This window comes from Paroedura picta, chromosome 2 (assembly GCF_049243985.1).
Source record: "Paroedura picta isolate Pp20150507F chromosome 2, Ppicta_v3.0, whole genome shotgun sequence".
NCBI classification, from domain to species: Eukaryota; Metazoa; Chordata; class Lepidosauria; order Squamata; family Gekkonidae; genus Paroedura; species Paroedura picta.
Genome location: NC_135370.1, coordinates 145,887,311 through 145,910,723, shown reverse-complemented (window position 1 = coordinate 145,910,723; position 23,413 = coordinate 145,887,311). Strand labels below are relative to the sequence as shown.

The 23,413-nt window shown below is 43.4% G+C and overlaps 1 long non-coding RNA gene across 9 annotated transcripts; it reads left to right on the top strand.

Annotated features, from left to right (window-relative positions):
• Positions 1–884: 884 nt before the first annotated feature.
• LOC143830520 (uncharacterized) lies at positions 885–22,121 on the top strand. Of its 9 annotated transcripts, none has more exons than XR_013228520.1 (3): positions 885–8,822; positions 19,737–19,890; positions 21,338–22,121. It is a non-coding gene; the product is annotated as an uncharacterized LOC143830520 (long non-coding RNA). The 9 variants fall into 9 exon arrangements; XR_013228518.1 differs by having other exon boundaries at positions 19,726–19,890; XR_013228517.1 differs by lacking the exon at positions 19,737–19,890 and adding an exon at positions 11,799–11,972.
• Positions 22,122–23,413: the final 1,292 nt, after the last annotated feature.

Sequence of the window (23,413 nt, the reverse complement as noted above, 5' to 3'; positions counted from 1 at the left end):
CAGATATACCCACACCACTCTTCTCTGCAAGTTTTCCCTTTCCTGGTTTCCTCACGCCACACTGAACAGCTTCTAACCCCCCTCCAGCCTTCCCCCTCCCAGTTACTAATATAAAGTGACTAGTTGCCGGGTGAGTTTTTCTTCCTGGTTATGGTCACATAGGGTGGGGGAGACAAGAATATGAATCATTGGCAAGGAGCAAGAGGAGAGAAAGAACAGTTCAAAGGGCAGGGGTAGCCACTGGGGAAGCCTGTACTGTGGCCTGAGAGCCAGCTTGGTGTAGTGGTTAGGAGTGCGGACGTCTAATCTGGGCTCGCACAGCACTGATAAAGCTGTTCTGACCAAGCAGTAATATCAGGGCTCTCCCAACCTCACCTACCTCACAGGGTGTCTGTTATGGGGAGAGGAAAGAGAAGGTGATTGTAATCCGCTTTGAAACTCCTTCGGGTAGAGAAGTGGCATATAAGAACCAACTCTTCTTCTTCTTCTTTTAGAAGCTTTGCAACCCCCTCCTGGGTCCTATGGGCTGGGAATCCCTGCTCTAGAGCAGTGGTTCCCAACCTTTTTATCACCAGGGACCACTCAACGCTTGACAATTTTACTGAGGCCCAGTGTGGGGGGGGTAGTTTACTCCTCTACTCTCAACCACTGCCCTAACGCTCTCTGATCACTATGGTAATGTTTAAACATCCCTTCAAAATAAGATACAGACACGCCACAACAATGAACATAAGGAACATTTTATTTTCATGGAAGTTTTAACTCATGACAATGACAAATCAATGGGAACCCTGAGCTTGTTTCTCTGCAACAAGATAGTCCCATCTGACACCCAAAGTGTGTTGTGAAGGGCGGGGGGGGGATTAAGTAAAGGGCCGGGGGGGGGAGAAGGCGTCCTTCGCAGCCCACCTCCAATTAGCCAATGGACCACATGTGGTCTGCGGCCCACAGGTTGGGGATTGCTACTCTAGAGGATGCCAACCTTAAAAATACTTGCTAAAGAGGGAGATAGGAGTCTTCTGGGGTTCATGTGACAGCCAAGGTTTGTGAGAGTTTGAAGTTGTGGGCCCTGCTGCCTACACACAATAGCTATCTCAAAAAGAGTGAAAAGAAAAATGACTTCCCATTACCAGTGGCAATTCACTCCTTCCTTAATACTTCGTATTGTATAACAGAGTATGTATCTTTTTGCTCTGAGAAATCATACATATCCTCCAGTTTTGAATTATACTCTGGTTGAGAGTTGGAGCAACAAATTTGGCAGATCTGACACACATACAGAGCAAAGTTCACTTCAAATATGTACTTTGAAAGGCTCTCTCAAATTCTAAACGTTTACATACAGGTGAATTGTACTGGTTTACTCTGATTAACAGGATCCAAATGCCACCCATAACTTACAGCTTTTGCAACCGTGCTGCAGGAATTCCTCTTACCATCATTCCCTAGGAAACAAAACATACAACCCTAGAGAGGGAACACACACAAGAAGAAACCTGAACTATTTGGCAGTACTTCTGTTTGCTTCTTGCTTTGAGTTATTCCTTATTCCACAGAATTATCAAAAACTGATATCAGAAAACACACAACCTCTGAGTGGAAGAATGCAGTGATTTTAAGAAGCTGTGAATATCTTGCCAACATGTTTTAACTATTTAGTTGCATAATAGCCAGATTATTCAACAAATTTTAAACTTCATTACTCAATACCTGCAATTTTCAACAAGAGTTTCCATCTCCTCTTGTCCTTAAACTATGTACATTTCTTCTTCTCTTGAACTTCTATCAGCATTTTTTACTTCTTTGGCACACTGGGGCTTTTTGCTGTTGCCTTGTGCTTCAATTTGCACTATTCATTGTGAGAGAATAAATGTCCTTGACTGAATGGGTAATGGGAAAGGTAAAAGGACAGCTATGTGGGAAAGGATCTCCTCTTTATTGGACTCTGGAGGCAAGTCTGTGTTGGAGTGAGGTACTATTTGGCCAACCAGGCAAGTGCAGAATAAGAAAAGCTGTGAGTGGGAACAGAAGGCTGGGGCTGACGGGATGTCACTTGGATAACCCACGTTGGATGGATTCTGCATCTTTACAAGAAAAACAACTTTCTGCAAAAGTAAGTAAAGGTGCAGAAATTTACTAATTGAGGTTTGACCCAAATAACACTCAGTCATAAATACAGAAATTACTCTGTGTCTAGAAAGAATTATTTCTGACATTTGGGAGTAAACAGAAACCTTATAATCTGAAATCCCAAATGGTAGAAGCAGCTCCTTAAGGTTAGGAAATGAATGCTCTTGGTGACATTGCCAGGCAACTACAACTGTATTACCAGCTTTCCAACGTTAGTTTCTGTCAATAAATGGCCAGTGGAGAAGGCAAGGGTCCTTTCCAGGGCTCTCTAAGAACTCTCCAGTATCAGGTCTGCCAGCTAGTGACCACCAGATGAAATGCTGCTACAAAACTTGGATAATTCCCCCAGGTCAGCAGCTGGCTACGGTTCAATAGCAACCACCCAATGAAAGATAGTTTAGGGGCTAGAGTTTCAGGTTTTCATCTGAGAGCCTCCATTATGAAATTCCACTCTGCTCACTGGATGACCTTGGGCCCATTGCACACTCTCAGCCTTACCTACTTCACAGGGTTGGTGTGAGGTTATTGAAGGAGAGAATGGAGGAAGAGTCTGGGTGAAAGCCTGGGTGAATATGAGGCAAATAATAAATGTATTAGAAGATGGGAGGAAGATTGAAGGTTGAATGGTGGGTGGGAAGGGGAGAAGAAAATCAGGAAAGTTGAAGCTACAGGGGCTACAAGGAGGAAAGGAAATATCTTTGTATCAGTTGCTTGCAGGCTTCCTTGAGACTGCTGCCTGGCCAGCGAGCAAACAAAATGCTGGCTTTAATGGACCTTTCGTCTGATCCAGCATGGCTGTTTTTGTTTGTATGTTGCTGTATCCTTATCTGGCATGGTTCTTTTTTGCTAGAAGGACTACATTTCACTGTTTATATTCAGAGTTTCAGCTTCCAATTACTGTCATACAATCAAACAAAGTTTAACTATGGCAACCTCACCTCATGGTGCATCCGAATGGCTTATTGACCAAGCAATTCAAGGCTGTTTTATATTCAGCTACATTTCAGCAAGCCTGATTTCACAGCCGCTACACACGAAACCTTTGTAACAGTATGGTTCTGCTCTGTAAGCCTCTTCCATTTCAGTTCAGTTTCCCGTTCAGGTTCTCTTCTGCCACTTGTAATCCTCATTTTTATTCCTGCTTGTTGGTCATCATCTGATCTCTTTGATCCTTTGAAGCAGACCTTGAACACTGTTTTTATTCAGATTGGAATACAGGGTCAAGAAGTGATGTTTTCTTTCCCCTGTGGTTTTACAGTCTTTAGCACTTTTGAGCATCCCCCCCCCTTTCCGAGTCTTCAGTGGCTTTATTTATATTTTCTGAGGATTGTGCTTTTCTCATTGTAAGACAAACCAATCAGAATCTGACAAGTGTGGTAAAACCAACAATAATGAGACAATGGCATTGACATTTCATTTTATATTTCTTATTTATAAGACAAGCAAGTAAAGTCATGGCTAAAATATGGCAGTGTTTACACTGCCTAGGTCCAAGCTCCATACAGTGTAGAAATTCAGCTTATTAAAGAGAAGGCTCGTTGGACCCCCTCCCATTTATTTTTCATTGGACAGAATAATTTTTGCCAGTGAACCCCATCTGTGGTTTGATATGAAACAGTCCAGATCCAGAAAGCCAGTATGTTATAATGGTCAAAGAGATACACTAGGGAGGCCTGGAATTAAATGCCCATGTAGCCATGAAGGTCACTGGCTGGTGATCTTATGTCCATCACTCCCTTTCAGCCTAATCTACCTCAGAAGCTTGTTGTAGGGTTAAAGGGAAGTAGGGTGTATATCCCATGCTGAGCTCAAAAAACGAGCAAGATAAAAATGTGATAGAATTCTGTCAGTGAGAACTTTGTTGCTTCCACTGGAAATAAGCCCTGTGAATATCTCCCATGAACTTCTTGTCATCTTTTTCTTTCATTTTTCAGTAACTCTTGTGGCACCTGTGTTCTGTGAGTTTGTTCAAATGTATATCCTATCAATATATTCAGAAGAAGAAGAGTTGGTTCTTATATGCCGAAGGAGTATCAAAGCAGCTTACAGAGCCAGTTTGGTGTAGTGGTTAGGAGTGTGGACTTCTAATCTGGTATGCCAGGTTTGATTCTGCGCTCCCCCACATGCAACCAGCTGGGTGACCTTGGGCTCGCCACGGCACTGATAAAATTGTTCTGACCGAGCAGTGATATCAGGGCTCTCTCAGCCTCACCCACCCCACAGGGTGTCTGTTGTGGGGAGAGGAATGGGAAGGCGACTGTAAGCCACTTTGAGCCTCCTTCGGGTAGGGAAAAGCGGCATATAAGAACCAACTCTTCTTCTTCTTCTTACAGTCGCCTTCCCTTTCCTCTCCCCACAACAGAGACCCTGTGAGGTGGGTGAGGCTGAGAGATCATCACAGGAGCAGTCAGAACTCAGCAGCATACAGGGAGGGTGTAGCAACCTCAAATCATGCTTGAATGTTGGTGGCCATGACTAAAAGGAAGATTGGGGAAGTGATCCAATGGCTACAAAAGGAGAGGCCATGGGAGTGAGAGGGGGGCAGGTAGAAAAAGGCAGTTCAGAAGGAAGGAAAGAGGAGAAAAAGAGAGCCCATGGGTCAGAGGCAAGTCTCTGGGGAGGCAAGTCTCTGGAGGATAGTATGAAAGATAAAGAGAGTCCATTAAAGTGGGAAATAAACCATGAAGTGGAAGAAGGAGAAATGGAAAGGCTGCAGCAGCAGGAAGCAAGAGCTGGAGAGGGTGGTATTTTGCCTCCCCCATAAATCCTCAGATATCTGCCAAGGTAATCTTTTAAAGTTTTTTTTAAATAAGATACAAGGCTGGTGGAGAAAATTTTACTGACTTGTAAAATGGAGACACTTACCTCCATCATTCCACACAAGTTTAATGTAGAAGGAGTGTGGCAAATTGTAATCGCTACTAATATGCAGTTATGCACGATGTCGTACACAATCTGCCACACTCCTGAAACAGTCCCGCTAAAAGCGCTTTATTGTAGCGCTTCCAGGGAAATCCCAAAAAGTGGATTCACCCTCTGGAAAGCGCTACACTCTGGCAAACAATCTGCAACAGTTTCAAAAAAGTTTTGTGCGTTACCATTGTTGCGGTTTCAGCAAAGTCCCTTCCCCTGGCTCTCTCCTCTGAACTTCCGGCGAAGCGATCGCCATTTTTTTTTCTCGGAGCAAGAGCAACGAACTGGCGAGCCTTCATTCACCCAACGAGGCTTCTCCGGCTGCAGTCCCTCCACAGAGCTGCTTTAAAGCTCGCCTTAAGTCACCAAGCACAACATAGCCCCGTTTGCAAGTTCCCTTTATTTTCGGCCGAAAATCGCGCCCGTGCACCGGGGGGGGGGATTTTTTTTCACTCGGGAGAGCGTGGCAACGATGAATCAGCAGCTCACAGGCCAGCTGCCAGCTAGATGGGTCTCTACAGAGGAAGCAAGGAATCAAGGAATCAAGGCATATTCGTTGCAATGTGTGTTGTTCTTTTTTTTAAAAAAAACTGTTCTTAAAGGCAAAGGGGCTTTTCCGGAGCATGGTAACAACCGCCCATTGGCTGCTCATTTTATTGATGGCCAGGGGCGGGACAAAGCATGGAAAAAATCGCTTCCTTTCTAGCGATTTTTGCCGAGACCGGAAACCTATGGGAAACGATTGAAACACAACTGGATTCCACTACAAAGGCAGGTATGCGTTACGCCGAATTCCACTATTTAAAATTCTGTTTTTTCTTTCCGAAAGCAATTTGCCACATTGAACCTTGTGCGGAATGGGCCTTGGTCGACAGCTACAACCCCGAGAATATCATCCTGCTGTGCCTTTCAGGGCCCATCGAAAGGAGATACCTGGGAGGTGGCTCTCCTAGGCAAGGGGTACCATCCCTGAGATTATCAGTCCAATTGGAGGGGGGTTACAGGTGAAAATGTGTTTCCCATTGAAACCACTGAAATCATTACCAAATGGACTCACACATGCCATTATATTACAAACAGGAACCCACAAGGACTTGCTGGAGGCATCTCATTTCTCCCTTCCCCAATATTTCCTCTTGCCCTTTCCTGAAAGCCTTCATAGCCTCTCTCATTTTCCTGCTTCCTTCTCTCCTTCAAGAGTTGCCAACCTCCAGATGAGGCCTGGAGATCCCCTGGAATCACAATAGATCTCCCAACCAGTCCCCCCTTATGGTCACCAGCTCCAGGTTGGGAAATTTTTGGATATTTTTGGGGTAGAGCTTGGGAGGGTGAAGTTTGAGGTATAATGTCACAGACTCCAAATTAGCCATTTTCTCCAAGGGAGCTAATTTCTATAATCTGGAGAAGAGCTGTAATTCCGGATGATTGTTGGCAGCCTTAGTATTCCTGTAAGAAATGGCTGCTTTGGAGGGTAGACTCTATGGCATTATGCCCTCTTCAAATGTTCCCCCAGTCTCTACCCCCTAAATCTCTAGGAATTTCCTAACCAGAAGCTGGGCTAAACTAAATAAAATGAAATTCAATGGGGACAAATGTAAAGTTCTGCATTTAGGTAGAAAAAAACCATTTACACCAATATAGGATGAGGGAGACTTGTCTTGGCAGTAGTATGTGCAAAAAGGATCTAGAGTCTTAGTAGACCATACATTGAACATGAGTCAGCAGTGTGACTCAGTGGCTAAAAAGGGAAATGGGATTTTGGGCTGTATCAAACACTGTATAGTGTCCAGATCACAGGAGGTGATGGTACCACTTTACTCTGCTCTGGTTTGGCCTCACTTGGAGTACTGTGTTCAGTTTTGGACTGCTTTTGAAGAGGGATGTAGACAAACTGGATCGTGTCCAGAGGAGGGCAACAAAGATGGTGAGGGGTTTGGAGACTACGATGTATGAAGAAAGGTTGGGTGAGCCTGGTCTGTTTAGCCTGGAGAGGGGATCGGATAACCTTAGGGCTGATCCTGCGTTGAGCAGGGGGTTGGACTAGATGGCCTGTATGGCCCTTTCCAACTCTATGATTCTATGATTCTATAACCATCTTCAAGTATTTAAAAGGCTGCCATATAGAGGATGGAGCAGAGTTGTTCTCTCTTGCCTCAGAGGGACGGACCAGAACCAATGGGATGAAATGAATTCAGAATAAATTCTATTTAAACATCCAGAAGAAGTTCCTGACAGTTAGGGCCGTTACTCAGTGGAACAGGCTTCCTCGGGAGGTGGAAGGTCCTCCATCTTTGGAGATTTTTAAACAGAGGCTGGATAACCATCTGACAGAGAGGCTGATTCTGTGAAGATTCAAGGGGGTGGAAGGTTATAGTGGATGTGAGTGTCCTGCATAGTGCAGGGGATTGGACTAGCTTCCTTCCAACTCTATTATTCTGTGACTAGAAATAAAGTCCATTTTATATGTAAATAAAATGGGCGCTAGGCCCCATCCCTGGGGAAGCCTTCGCAGGGCGAAGGCTTCCTGGGGGGGGGGGGACGGCTGGAGATCGGGCCCCCAACCCCGGAGCATGGTTGGTTCTTCTCCAGGCCATAGGAGCGGCCTCGCCATGTCATAGACGTGGCAAGGCTGCTCCAACGGCCAGGAGAAGCCGGAGAGGCGGCCCCCCACCCCAGAGCATGGCCAGGGCTTCTCCAGGCCACAGTAGACTGAGTAGTACTGAGGGCCTGTGCAAAGGACAGTTGGCTCACTGAGGAGTTTTAGCCACCCACATAAGGGCTGTGCTACAAGTCTAGCAATTTTTAAGAATCTATTTTTTATCTAAACAAACTCTAGTATTCACATGGCAACTAATTCAGCTGTGCTACAGTTTGTTTATCAATAGCTTCATGGCTTGGGTTAGAATTTTTTTTAATTTATTAATTTATTTTGAAAAATGGAGGACTATTACAGCAGCCTCATAATCAGACTTCATCCCTAGGTGCTGGCAATGTTTGTGAAGAAGAGAATGGTTTACAACACTGTATAGGAGACCCCTACTAAGGGTTATACACATGATAAATAAAGGAACAATTCAGCCCATACATTCTTTGTGTAAAATGTCTGCTCCATCAACACAAATAGCCTCATCGAATAATGAATGGGCAAGGCACAGTCATTTGCACATCCGCCAATGTTAAGTATGCTCCAAGATACACATTTCTGCCAAACACTGAGGGTACACAGTCTTGCCCTTTGATAAGTCACTTTGTGGCTTTTCTACAAAAAGACCTGGTCCATTTCTGCACTGAAGATCCTGTACAGGGCTGCAGGCTGGAGTTTTAGCCAGGGCAGGTTGCTACACCTCTTCCTGCTCCCACATGGGGGAGCATTGGAGCATTTGGCCAGATGCACCTTGTCCACCCCAGATTTATAATCCTGCATGGAAGCCAGGGAAGATGGTCCCAGGGCAGAAATGATCCTGGACTTCTCTGTCTCTCTATGTCTCTCTCTCTCTCTCTCTGAGTCACCAGCTTTTCCTTAGGAAAACAACCAAGCCCTTGCTACTCCTATTCTGCATTGGAACAGAAATGTAGAAAACACAGAACTGAAGCCCATCAAGGTTGTTGATGAGCAGCTCAAGCCAGACCTTGAATATAGAGGAGAAGGAGAAGGAGAAGGAGAAGGAGAAGGAGAAGGAGAAGGAGAAGGAGAAGGAGAAGCCGCTGCCGCCGCCGCCTAAAAGCTCTGATTGAAAAATGGGGGATCATCATGGATCAGGTTTTGCACAGTTTACAAGGTAAATAATCCCTTTAGGATTCCAAAAATAAGATTGTGGCTAAGCAATCACACTGCACATGTGGCAGGTGAAAATAAAATGGGAAATTATTAAGTTTGGGGAAGGTTTATATGATTACCTATCTTGCACAAAGATTGTGTGTTGAGGGAGGGAGTCGGGGCAACATGAATGAAACTAGCATCCGAGTCAGGCATCGCCAGAAGAGAGCTTGTACACGGAGCACAAAGGAAGGGTTTATATACCCTTTCCTTAGCCAGATACGTGGTAAAAAGTCACAAAAGGGGTGCAGGTGCCCTTTTGATGTGATGATCAAAAGGATGATTGATCCAGCAGGGTCAGGATCAAAGTGATCAAAGAGAATGATCTGTGAAATGTGAGACCTAGTTTGATCTAGGTGAATACATAGAGCAATAAAGCTCTTGGCAGACTATATTTAATGCTGGATGGATAGGAAGGGGATCTCAGAGGTAAGAATGCACTTCAGAGATCTGCCGATTCCCATGTTCACACTTCAGGGATTAATTGGGGGGTAGGAATCAGAAGGAGAATGTTCTTTAAAGGCTCAGGCAATGTGCATGTGTTTCCTACAGATGCAGGGATGCTGAGTTCATGAGAGGGCAGTCAGTCATGCCAGTCTTCACCAATACTCTCTTGAAGAGGCTGGCCTGACTTTGCTTTCTGCCTAGGCCAGAGCAAACATCCCAAGTCCAGAGTCCATAGCCTTGATGGAAGAAGCACACCAGTGCTAGTCTTGTCCTACCATGAGGTCTGCTATCAGAGGTCCTGATTCAGGGGGTGGGTACCATAGGCAACATTTCAAGGTCTGTTTTCACATATTACAATCCTGGGTCTGTTTCACACATGACAATCCAGGGGCATGGTTCCGCTGGTTACAGAGGAAGAAGAATAAACTGTTTTTTACACCACCTTTTACTACCCAAAGGAGTCTCAAAGCAGCTTACAATTGCTTTCCCTTCCTCTCCCCACAACAAACACCCTGTGAGGTATATGGGGCTGACAGAGAACAGCAACTGGCCCAAGGTCATCCAGCTGGCTTCATGTGGAGGAGTGGGCCCACTTCTGCAGATCAGATTCTAGATTAGGAAGCCCTGTTCTTAAAAGCACAGGCAAAGGACTCAGGTATTCCAAAACTTGGGTGCCTCCATAGATGGGTGCCCTGATCCATCTGATCATAGAGGCAGCAGATCTCAGAAGATGGCAACAGGCAGGTTCCTATAGAACAGAGAGCTCCTGGGATGTCACGATGCCACACTAATAAAAGCTTATAGGTCAAACCAGCATGCTGATTTGTGCCCCTGAAACTGGGCTAAAAGTCTTGGAATACTAACTTGGAATACTGGAATACTGATTTGCTATTTTTGAACCAAAGCTATGATTCAGCCTGGAGAAAAGGAAGTTGAGAGGGGACATGATAGCCCTCTTTTAAGTATTTGCAAGGTTTTCATTTGGAGGAGGGCAGGATGCTGTTCCCATTGGCTTCAGAGGAAAGGACACGCAGTAATGGGTTTAAACTACAAGTACAACGATATAGGCTAGATATCAGGGGAAAAAATTCACAGTCAGGGTAGTTCAGCAGTGGAATAGGCTGCCGAAGGAGGTGGTGAGCTCCCCCTCACTGGCAGTCTTCAAGCAAAGGTTGGATACACACTTTTCTTGGATGCTTTAGGATGCTATGGGCTGATCCTGCATTGAGCAGGGGGTTTGACTAGATGGCCTGTATGGCCCCTTCCAAATCTATGATTCTATGATTCCATGAAATGTGCTGATAGAAATAGCCAACTAACATGAGATAGAGATAGCAGATCACAAAAGCCATTTATATTACTAGATAAGCCATGGGCACTACTCTCCATTCACAGCTACAGTCAGTCAAGGGAGACTCTTTTTACATGCAGAAATACTAAACATCCCTTAGCTGTGGCCTCTTCTCTTCTGCAGGCTGGAAAAGTCTTTAACTTGACGTGCGCGCTCATATGCTTGCAGCATGACAGACTACCTGAGCCATCGTTCACAGGCTGCACTCACTGTAGTTCTGTGGGCTGAAGCACACGCTGAGTACCTTTCAGGTTTTGTGACAGGTGTGTGGAATGTAATCCGTCCTGTAGACGTTTTGTCAGTGCCAAATGTAGGTGTCTCATCTCAACTGGCTCAGGCACAGGAGAAGCACTAGCTGTCGGCTTAATGGGAATTCCCTGCCATGATTTTAGATTTCCTCCAAGGAACTGAGGGCCTGACCAGCTGTTGTTTAGTGAAGGAGCTAGCAGATGGAGTTGGCACTGAACTTCAAAGAAAACTTCCTTTGTAAATTATCTGAGTATTGTTTCATATGCCCCCTCTGAATAAAGGCTTGCAACATAGCTTATGTTCAAATATGAAATTCAATTCGGACATGTGCCAGGAAGGGCTGCGGCTCTCTGGTAACGCATCTGCTCTGCATGCAAAAGGTTCCAGGTTCAATCCCTGCCATTTAGAGACTGAAGCAAAGAAACAAAGGTACGTCATCTCAGTGGAATAGGTAGCAGACAAAGGGCATGTGATGAGGGCACGGCATGTGGAGTGACCCAAGAGGAAAAATCCCATCTCTGACAGTCACTCAGGAGCTCATGGGAATTGTAGTCCATGGACATCTGGAGGGCCGCAGTTTGACTACCCTGCCTTAGGTTTTTATGCCCAGCTTTTCTTTATGCTAAGTTTATAATCACCTTCCCTTCCTCCCTGCCATAAAGATAGAGTACAGATATAATGAGAGACTAAATTAGTAAATAGCATCACAACAAATATGTAGCATGACGATGAAGATTGGAGAGTACCTTGCTAGAATAACAAAATCTGGTGGGGCTAACAAGAAGTCTCTTTTAATTACTTCTTTCCACAACTGGGAAATCGGCTGCCATTACTCACTAACCTTAACATTTTTGTATCCCATGTTTCTGTGAACAACAACTGAACCCAAAGGACAGAGTTTGCTATTCTAGCAAGGTACTCTCCAATGTTCATCATCATGATTTTGTTCCATTGTCTGAAGAAGAGTGCATGCACTCAAAAGCTCACACCTTGGCAAAACTTTGTTGGTCTTAAAAGTGCCATTGGACTCACATTCCGTTCCCTGCACAACAGACACTTTGTGAGGTAGGTAGAACTGAGAGAATGCTTTGCATGCAGAAGGGCCCATGTTCAGTTCCTGGCATCTTTATTTAAATCAGTGGTTCCCAAACTTTCACAGGCTGCCATCCCCTTGGTTCCCAATCCACATCCCTAGCACCCCCCCCCCCACACACACACACATATACTTGAGCACATGCTGACTCGAATTTTAGCAGAGGTACCTAATTTTGCCACAGTATCAACAATAACAGGTAAGGGGGACCCTCACTGGAGTATAAGCCTAGGGGAGCTTTTTCAGCATTAAAAATGTGCTGGAAAAGTAGGCTTATAATCGAGTATATATAGTACCTCTTTCTTGGAGTTAGGTCTGCTGCAAATTCAAATCACTTTATTGCCTACACTTCTTTTTTGGGTTGTTGTGCAGTGGCCATATTTTGATCTTGAGTGTGTGTGTGTGTGTGTGTGTAAAGAACGTATATATATATATATATATATATATATATATATATATATATATATATATATATATATATATACATACACGTCATTTGTAAAAGCTACTTTGGGTCCTCATTGAAGAAAAAGGCAGATGGAGGGAGAGGGGGGGCAAACAATGGAAAATCCCATGGCCAGTAGCAAGCAGGAGAAGGCTTTTCCAACCTCCCAAATATGGAGACTTTTGGGGACGGGTTGCCAACCCTGGCTAAAATAATTCTTAGAGTTCTGGGGTGGAGCCTCAGACAGAGTCTCTCAAGAGGGAGGAGCTCAGCAGAAATATGATCTCACTCAGCCCACCTTCTAAAGCTGTTGTTTCCTTCAGGAAGCTAAGCAGGGTTTGCCCTAGTCAGCATTGGGATGGGAAACCAGCAAAGAAGTCCAGGGTCCCTACTGCCCAGAGGCAGGCAATGGCAAGCCACCTTGGGACATCTCTTGCTAGGAAAATGCAGACACAGCTGGAAGTCAGACTGCCCCAGAATTTCTCACTGCTCCTCCGGATCCTTCAACCACCTCCAAGGATCACCTTTGGGAACCCCTAATATAAATGATCTGACAAAGCTTGGGAAAGACCCTCCTGTACTGTACATCTTGGAGAGAAGCTGCCAATCAGAGCAGGTGGTTCGACTTGACAGGAGACAGCTGAATATATTAAACTTCACATAAAGTGTATGTACTTTTCTCTCCATGTTGCCCACCATTCTTCTTGACTACAGCTCCCATTCCTTGTGGTTTTGGTTGAAAGGGTGGACACAGACCAACTCTTAGCATATCTAGAGGAAGCTGCAGTCTTTGACTCATTCCAGTCAGCTTTCTGTCCTGACCATGGGGCTGACTTTGGTTGCCCTGATGGATGACCTCTGATGATAGCTGGGGGATGGGTTGGCACTGCTCATGTTACTCAACCTCACGGCAGCATTCAGTGGGGTAAATCACGAGCTTCTTGCTCATCAGCTTGCTGATACTGGAATATGGGAGGCAGCCTTCCAATGGCTGATCTCCTTTAGAGTGGGAGAGAACCAATCACAACACTGCCAGCTCCCTTGTGGAGTCCCACAGGGCACAGTTCTCTCTCCCACTTTAATTAATATCTTTATGTGTCCCGTGGTCCAGGTGGTTTGGGGCTTTGGGTGTCACCAATATGCAGATGACACCCAGCTCTACCTCCTAATGGATGACCAGCCAGACTTCCCCTCTGAAACATTCGCCAGTTGTTTGGAAGCAGTGATGGTCTGGCTCTGGAAGCAGTGATGGTATGGCTCAGGCAGAGTTGCCTGAAACTCAACCCTTCCAAGACAGAGGTCCTGTGGATAGGTAAGAAAGGGTCAGATGAGGAACCAGGGTTGCCTTACTTGATAGTATGTAGTTGATTGCTAGGAATCTGGGCATTATATTTAACACCTCCCTTACGATAGAGGCATGGGTCTCAAAGGTAACTCAACTGTCATTTTCCTATCTTTGCTAGGTGAAGCCTGACCCTAGACTTCCTGGCCACAGTGGTCCACATGAAGGTCACCTCCAGATTAGATTTCTGCAACTTACTCTATATGAGCCTATTTCTTGTGGACAATGATCCTCCAGGCCTTCCTGTCCTCTACCATTCCCCGGAGTCCATGGGTCTACATGGACCTATACTGATCTGGAAATTGCAACTGGTCCAGAATGCAGTGGCACAAGTCCTCATGAGAACACCATGGAGGGCTCATATTTGGCCAGCCTTGAGGCAACTGTATTGAATTCCAATTGGATTCCAAATCAGGTTCAAGGTGTTGGTATTAACCTTTATGGCCATACACAGTCTGGGCCCAGCTTTTCTGAGGGACCATTTGACAGACTATATCCCTCAAAGGGCATTGCACTCTGCCAATTCCAATAGGCTGGTGATCCCTGGTCCAAGAGAGATACATCTGGCTTCAACCAGGGCCAGGACCTTTTCAGTCCTGGCCTCTAACTGGTGGAATGAGCTCCCGGAAGAGCTGAGGGTCCTGTTGGAGCTAACTCAGTTCTGCAGGGCCTGCAAAATGGAGCTCTTCTGTCAGGCATTTGGTTGGGACCAATGAACTCCAGCATTTTGAAATTCAGAACTTATAATTGAGAAACATGTTAACAGTGCTGAGGATTAACACTAGCTAGATTGTTTTGTTTGAATTGTTTTAATAATTGTGTTTAGAACTGTGTTTAGAACGAGGCTATTTCTTTCTGTATTATATTTTATGAATTAGTAGTATGGTTTTATACTGGAATATGTTGGAATCTGGTTACGAAATCACAGAGATAAATAAAATAAATAAATAAATGCAGTTCCAGTGATCCCCAGTATAGCCTACCTTCCTTTTTCACCAACAGAGTATATGGTTATATCTAGTCGTATCCACACAAAGAAACACACACAAACATGTATATAAACATAGCCATGCCAAGAGACAAAAGACTTAGAGAGGCAGTTGAACAATATCCACAAAGATGGATATTCCATTGAGAAAGGGGGTATTGTTTCATGGTGGAGCACATGATTTATTGTTGGTGTTGTTTGTCATTTATAGTCTGCTTTTGTTTCTGAGACTCAAGGGGGATTACGTGGCATAAATCAAGTACAATCAATAGGATGAGACAGCCAAAGAACAATACAATAGGGTTTGGGTTCCAGAAAGCTGAAAACTAGTACAAATCTCACAAAGAACTGGCTAATAGCAGGAGCTTTTAAGCATGATAAACTGACTCATATTGAGCATATGTAGTGTTATGTAGCAGTACCATGGTGTATTTGCTGGCAGGGGCTCATGGGAATTGTAGTCCATGAACATCTGGAGGACCACAGGTTGACTACCCCTGGTGTAGGGCATAGTCCCTATCCTTTTACCAATGCAAATTTCTGACTATTTCATTACAGTACAGTTCTAGTTACTTGTGCAAAAAGACCTCTTAAACCATTCAGTTTTGCATAATTTGAGCAAAGACAGGAGAATGAGAGCCTTCCTACTTTGTAAGGAAGACCTTTCCACAACAGAGAAAGCAAAAATATGAGCAGTTATTGATTTGGCCCATTTGGAGGATGGTACCGGCAGAACGCCTTCTTGGAATGAGTGAAGACAGTGTAGGCAGAGAGGGAGCTCCAAATATAAAAGGGACCAAGGCCATGAAGGCTATATATGTTGTAGCCAGTAACTTGAACTGCAACTGGTAACTGAAGAGGAGCCTTCAGAGGGACTGCAGAATGCCTAGTTCTCAATAATAACCTAACTGCAGCGTTTTGAACTAACGGGAGTCTCTTAACTTACTTCAAAGGGAAGCCTACACAGAGTGCATTGCAGTAGTCTAGTAATGTTTATGTTTATTTTATTTATATCTCTTATTACATTTTTCTACTGCCCTCCCTTGCGGCTCAGGGTGATTTACAGTGAATTCATAGAACAATACAGAGAATGCATTATAAATATGAACTTGTAACATTTCTAACATTTAAACCTTATAACTAACAGTACCACCAGTAACTGTAATTGTGGTATGGTTTTTCTGAGAGTGTGCTTCCTGGTCAGGAGTTGACCTGTGCTGTTTTCTGATAAGGTGCAGTTTGGTGATGGTAGGAGGGGCTACTGGGGGCTCTAGTTGGTGTCGTTATTTTTCATTAGCCTTGACCAAAAACCTGGTGGAAGAGCTCCATATAGCAAGCCCTGCAGAACAGTTTTACCTCTCCTCTGGGAGCTCATAGATTCAGATTGCCAGATCAGATGAGTCAAAGGGCCATCTTGCAGGCTAGACTGAGTTGGAAGAAAGCGTTTTTTGCAGCTGCATTAACTTGGTTCTCCAGCAGTAGTGTTGGATTCACAATAACCCCAAGGCCTTTCCCTAAGTCTGCAAATGTTAGCTGAACCCCATCAAAAGGGCAAAGCACAAGTTCCTTCAAGACATACTGAGAAGGACTACACATTTCAAAAATTTAGAAACAGTATACAAACAGCTGAAGGACTTTGAAAGGTTAATTCTTCACAGAAACAGAGAGCATTGAGTGACAGGCTGCTCCAAGTAATCTGGTTAGCATCAATTTAACAGAGAAAAACTTCTGAACTAGATGCTCAGATTTCTGCTTTGACTGAGTCAAATCAGATTTCAGCCTTAGCTGACAGGAATTCTATGGTTCTATGTGTTAAACACAAAAAGAGAACTGGGGAAAAGTTGTCAAGGAAGTTTGGGAAGTAGATGAAGACTCCCATTCAAGTAAAAAAAAGAGGATAAATCTCCTACTAAGAAGAGAATTTCTCTGCCCAGTCAAAACAGGGAGTTAGTACTGAAGAGTAGAGATATTTCTGGTCTGGTGTGGTTAGATACTGATTTTGGAGAAAATAAGAGTCAGTTAAAGACTCAAGATGAGTACTGATGTTTCAAGATAAGGAGTTTGGGTACTGGAAAGAATGTACCAGCCTTCTGGAAACCAAAAGAGTCAGAGACTACTGAAAGTATGCTGGAATGTTTTGGAAAACACTTAAACAAAAGCCTCTTTAAGCTCTTATTAGCCTGAAATATAAGACCTAAAGTCAGTGCATATATTAATTTTATCACAGTTATCTACCACAGAGCTTGGTACTGGATCTGGTACTCTTCAACATTTTATTAATGATCTGGATGAGAGGGTGGAGGGACTACTAATTAAATTTGCACATGACACCAAATTGGTAGGAGTAGCATAGATAGCGATAAGTGTTCAACAGATCCGAACATGCTGGAAAAGTGGACAAATGAGAATTCAATAAGGATAAGTGCTGAGTCCTACATCTGGGTCACACAAATGAGAAGCATGCATACTGGATGGGAGATACACTTCTGGGTATCAGTATGTATGAATGAGAACTTGGGGTACTTGTGAACTGTAAACTAAATATGAGCAGACAGTGTGCTGCAGTGATAAAAAAGGTGAATGCAGTCTTGGACTGTATCAACAGAGGCATCACATAGAAATCACACAATGTCATACTCTCGTTGTATACTACATTGGTCAGTCAAAAAAAGGGGGGAGGAAAAACCCAATCTGAAATGAAGTTGAGAAACTGAGAAGGTTGAAAAAACTGCTACTTTACATAATAAAAATGTAATTTATTTGAATTTTATTTATGGAGCTCAAATATATAAAAGTATACAAAACAATAAAAATAGCAAGGAGTGACTCAAGTCACACATATATAAGTTAATTATGTCCTAACATCCAAAGACATAACATGTTTTGACCTTTACAGGTCTTCCTCAGAGGTCAATATTAAGTACACACAATTGTACACACAGATATACATAGCATATATTTTATATCATTTTGCAATTACAAGGGTGGTGAACCAACTTCTGTATTCAAGTGGAGGTCCCTTGCATATCCATTGGATGTAAAATATTCATATAAAGATAAGGGTATTTCAAGGGGCTGTCTTCAAAAACCTTTCCTGCTTTTGAACTACACCTGTTCTTGTGTGCCTAGGCACATAAGTTATTGACAAACTGAAAGAACTGTGAGGTGAAAGAACTGTGAAGAGACAGTCAGGGGTGGGACATGCATGTTGATTAGGTGGACACTGGGCGGACAGCCAATCAGGCTGGACGCCCAGGAGCCATACAGTTGACCTGATTAGCCAGTAAACGGTGAGGCCCAACTCCCTCTAGGGCCCCTTATGCTAATGGTTACAGATTGTTAAGTTAATTTTAATGTGTTTTAGCTGTTTGCTGCTTTAAGGCCCCTAACTGGTTGGAAAAGTAAGATACAAATATTTGAAATCATTATTATCTTTCTTCTGTCAGTAGACAAAGCCCAACAACACGACCAAACAGTCTCATCCTAGGGGTTGCTAAAGGCAAAAATAGCACCTGAGCCTTCCTTCCTTTCTCCCATGATTGTCCAGCCATCCAATGAAACTCCTTTCAAGTGTCTTAAAACTAGTGTCAAAAGGCATGTTTTAAGACAATGGGTACAGTTGAACTGTAAAATTCGAAAAAGAAAAGATATTTCAATAAAAATGCCTAGCTCTGAATGTTTCCGCACGGAAGTGCAAACTTCACACTGCGAGGAAAATAAGCCAAACTTCCCCCCACACACACATACACTCCTTGGCTTGTCAATCACAGAAAGCCACCAATCACAGCACGGTGGTTCTCTCACATAGACCGTTTATGCACTGGAGGTTTCATGCTGGGCTGAAACCTCATGTGGAGGGGGCTCTAAAACCCGCCAGCAACCAGAGGCTGTCTAGAGGCAGATTCCTCATACAGAAATGGTCTCTGTTTAGATATAGCTCTGCTTATGGTTGACGGCTTCTAGTAGCACAAAATAAATACACTGGCCCCTCGTGATTCCTCCATTTTAAAGAATAAAATAAGAGCTTAATTCAGCAAGGCCAACTTCCAAGTAGAACCTAGAGATCACCTGGAATAACAGCAGAGTTCAGTCCCCCTGGAGAAGAATGTCTGGTTTGGAAGGTGGACTCTATGGCATCATACCTCACTAGGGGTTCCCCTGCTTCCCCGAACCCACCCTCCTCTGGGATCCGCCCCCCAATATTATCGGATTTCCCAGCCCTGAGATGACCTCACACGTTGAATAATGCATTTTGAGGGCACTTTAGAGGCAGAGTTTCCTGTGTGGCACAGGAAAATCCAGCTGCAAAAGCATATTGAAAATGCAATATCCACAACAGTGATTTATTTCTCTCTCACACACTCAACCAAACAGTTAAAAAATAGAATTCTGTTTTTGGAAAGGACTGATTCTTTGTTGGGGAAAATGAGAATCAGATAGCTCTATTTAAAAAAGGAACAAAACTGCCACAGCCTTTTTGGCCCATCATATAACTTTTTTCATTTTGAAACTATTTAGCATAGTTTGCCTTAGCCTTTAAAAACCTCATCTGTACTGTCAGGGTTTGTTTTTTTAAGAGATTTCCAGTGGTCTTAACTGTTCAATGAGACATATGAATTGGTGCTAAAGCAATTAAAATTTTATGAGTGTTTTCCAATGTTGTTTGTGAACACACTTTATCCGTATCACTTTTGGCATATATCAAATTCAGCCTCATTTTTTAAATGCTGATAATGGATGGAGTCATTATAATAGAACTTTGGAACAAAAAGGAATTAAGTAATATTCTGAAACACAATCCAATTCTGGGAGCTGAGGCCCCACTCCCTCAGTATAAGAGTCTGTTCTGACAGACAAATGGTTGACATTCACGTATCTGACAGTGCTGATCGTCTGTGGGGTACCCAGACCCAGGCAATGTGATCAACGTCCAATCCTGATTCCTGACAGTTGGTTTACAGGAGTCGAGGCCTGGCTGCTGACTAAATCCTATAGATTCAAGGGCAAGAATTTGGAAAACACGGAGTCAATTGTGCAAGTCTGCCATCTGCTGGTCAAAATGAAGTGTGACTCTGAAAGGATTCAAGATATCACCTAAATACATAAAGATGAATGGTACGGGTGCACAAAAGCTTATACCTGGAATATAATTTTGATGAACTTAAAGGTGCCAGAGGTTGACTAAACCTTGTGGGGTTCTTTCTTTTTTCAGTGGAAGGTATCTTTGAGGAGATAACAGGTTTCTTCCCTAACAAAGCAGCACTCTGATAGGCAAAACTGTCATGCACTGCAAAACGTTTTGTCCAAATCAGGCTGGGATCATGTGTAAACAGAGGGGGAAACTGTTTGCCTGCATTAGAGGGATTACTTAAAACGAGACAAATCATGTGTAGCTGCCCCTTCCCATGGCAAGCGCTCTGCTTGGGGTGGCACTGCGCTGTGGGTGGTTCCCCAGGCTGCAGAGAGATCCTCCCCAGCTCTCCCCCGGAGAGGGACTGTGTTGTAGTGTGATTCCTTGATCAGCGAGGGATGCCACTTCACAGGAGACAGATGTTTTTGCCCCTGTTCATATATTTCCTAAACGGTGCCCCATTTCTACTCACCCCAATTTGATAGAGTCAAGCTATACAAGTTTTCCTGCTCCAAGGTTAATAAATGTAATGGATTTGTACTTCTTTTTAAAGATGCATTAGGCATGTATAAAGTGAGTATGTTTCTTACCCAGAGTCCTTTGTTCTCAATGGCTACTTTACCTTTCATATGAACTGAGTTAGCTATTACTGTGTTTCATTGTGGTGGTCCTTTAATACTAAGCCACACTGTACAGTTGAGTAAACCCTATTATCCACACAAATGTAGATGTCTCCTATTTCAGCAGTGCTGAAGTCAAGGCTATGGAAGTGTGCAGCCAAAATGTGTTTAGAATACCTTCCACTTTGCATATATTATTTGTTACCAGACGCTGTTTTTCAGTTGTTTATGTACAAAACAGGACACAAGTGAAATCCTCAAAATCCTCCCCCGCAAAAATGGATCTTGAACATTTTCATCTATGAGATATTTGGGAAATGTTCAAGATCAGTTATTTATGGTAGCAGAAGCCTTTTGTCCCTGGCTCCCTGCCATCATAGAAGTATTCTAAGTTTGATATTTGTTCTTGGGAACCTGGCAGCCATTGACAAGGCCTGTGGCATTTTGACATCTGAGTGTATTTGGCATCTTGATAAATCAACAGCATCTGATATTTCATTCCAGGTCCTTTATTTTTCTTTTTCTCAGATGATCCACTTTCTCTGTAAAGAATATGATGCCTGTGGGTAGCCCCTTCCCTGTCAGTAGAACCCTACTTGGCATCCAGATTTCTGTGCCTGTGTGCAAACAGCTGTGTGCATATTGTTATGTGAATGTTCAGGACTGGACCATGCCTGCAATTATCCACCTGACAATCAGTGTTTGAATTCTTGTTATTCTGTGAAGATTGGGATTCTGAGTTTAATAATATGCATTAAGTATGTTGATTTCTGATATTAATTTAAGTCATTTTTCCCAATGTTCTTTTCAGACTCCAATAAACCGGGTGTGGGTAGGTTACAGTTTTGTCCCCTCCTTTGTCCAGGAGTTCAGGTTGGAGTACCTCGTTTTCCACTCCTCCATTTGTCCTCATAATTTTGTAAAGGTTAAGCTGAGAAATACTGATTGGATCAAGGTCACCCATCTGACTTGCTGACTAATAGATTTTGCTGGCAAATATGTGTCACCTGGCTTCTGTTATTCAGTGTGAGGGAAATGTACATACTCATCACTTATTTCATGGGTGAGCTGAATTTTGTAGAAGTTCCAAATTGAGTACTGTGGCTTGCATTAAACCTAATTTATTTGGCATCAATCTATATTTCATAATTGTATTTAAAATCAAAATGGGCTTGAAAGTTGTGATTCATGTACTTAATTTTTAAAGGAAGCAGTCCTTTAAATTACTGATAGTAGTCTGTCCAAGTTCTATGAAGCCCCACAACACCTTCTAGAAGCAACGCAAAAAATGATGTGCTTATCATCATGGGGGATTGGAATGCTAAAGTAGGAAGCCAAAAGATAACCGGGATAACAGGCATGTTTGGCCTTGGAGTACAAAATGAAGCAGGGCACAGACTGGTAGAATTTTGTCAAGAGAATACAATGGTCATAGCAAACACTCTTTTCCAACAACCCAAGAGACAACTCTACACATGGACAACACCAGACAGTCAACACAGAAATCAAATTGACTATGTGCTCTGCAGCCAAAGATGGAGAAGTTCTATACAGTCAGTAAAAAAAAAAAAAAAAAAAAAAGACCAGGAGCCGATTGTGGTTCAGATCATGAGCTTCTTGTTGCAAAATTTAGGATTAAATTGAAGAAAGTAGGGAAAAGCACTAGGCCACTCAGGTATGAACTAAATCATATACCTGACAAATATACAGTAGAGGTGTCAAAAAAAATTAAGGAATTAGATCTGATAGACAGGGTGCAGGAAGAACTATGGACGGAGGTTCGCAACATTGTACAAGAGGAAGCAACTAAAACCATCCCAAAGAAAAAGAAATGCAAGAAAGCAAAATGGCTGTCTGAGGAAGCTTTACAAATAGCTGAGGAAAGCTAGTCAGTCCTAGTGGAGATCAGCCCTGACTGCTCCTTAGAAGACCAGATCCTGAAGATGAAACTCAAATATTTTGGCCACCTCATGAGAAGGAAGGACTCCCTGGAGAAGAGAGCGATTGAAGGTAAAAGAAGAAGGGGATGACAGAGAATGAGGTGGCTGGATGGAGTCACTGAAGCAGTTGGTGTGAGCTTAAATGGACTCCAGGGAATGGTAGAGGACAGGAAGGCCTGGAGGATCATTGTCCATGGGGTCATGATGGGTCAGACACGACTTCACACCTAACAACAACAACAAGTCTGTCCAAGTACTACCTACCAAGACTAACAATGCAATCCTTTAAAAAGACTTTCTTAATTCTAAGCCCATTTGAATATCTCTCAATATCATTCTGAGTATACTGGCTTAGGCTTTTAACATTTAACATTTAATCACATTTCTCATTTTGAGACTGAAATATGATACCTTCATTATGGACCTATTTTGGTGCCCACATGGAAACCAAAATGGGTCCTGAATTCCCCATCATACCTTTGAAGTCTTTGTGGTAGGACAGTCCCCTAGGTAAAGGTAAAGGTATTTCCTGTGCAAGCACTGAGTCATGTCTGACTGGCAGACTGAATATGGGGTGGTTTGCCAGGGCCTTCCCCAGTCATTACCCCCCAGCAAGCTGGGTACTCATTTTACCGACCTTGGAAGGATGGAAGGCTGAGTCAACCTTGACCGGCTGCTGGGATCGAACTCCCAAACTCATGGACATAGCTTCAGACAGCATTTCTGCTGCTTACCACTCTGTGCCACAAGAGGCTCCTAGGAGAGTCCCCTACAGAATGGGTAAAGGCTTTGGGACAGTTTCTTAACCTTGCCAGAATTCAAAGTATGTGACTGACCAGTTTTTTAAAGGATATGATCAATGGATGTTCTAATTTTATCTGTTCTTAGCTGATTGGTTATGAATCAGTCATCAAAGTCAGTCTATGCAAACTTATGTATGTAGGAAC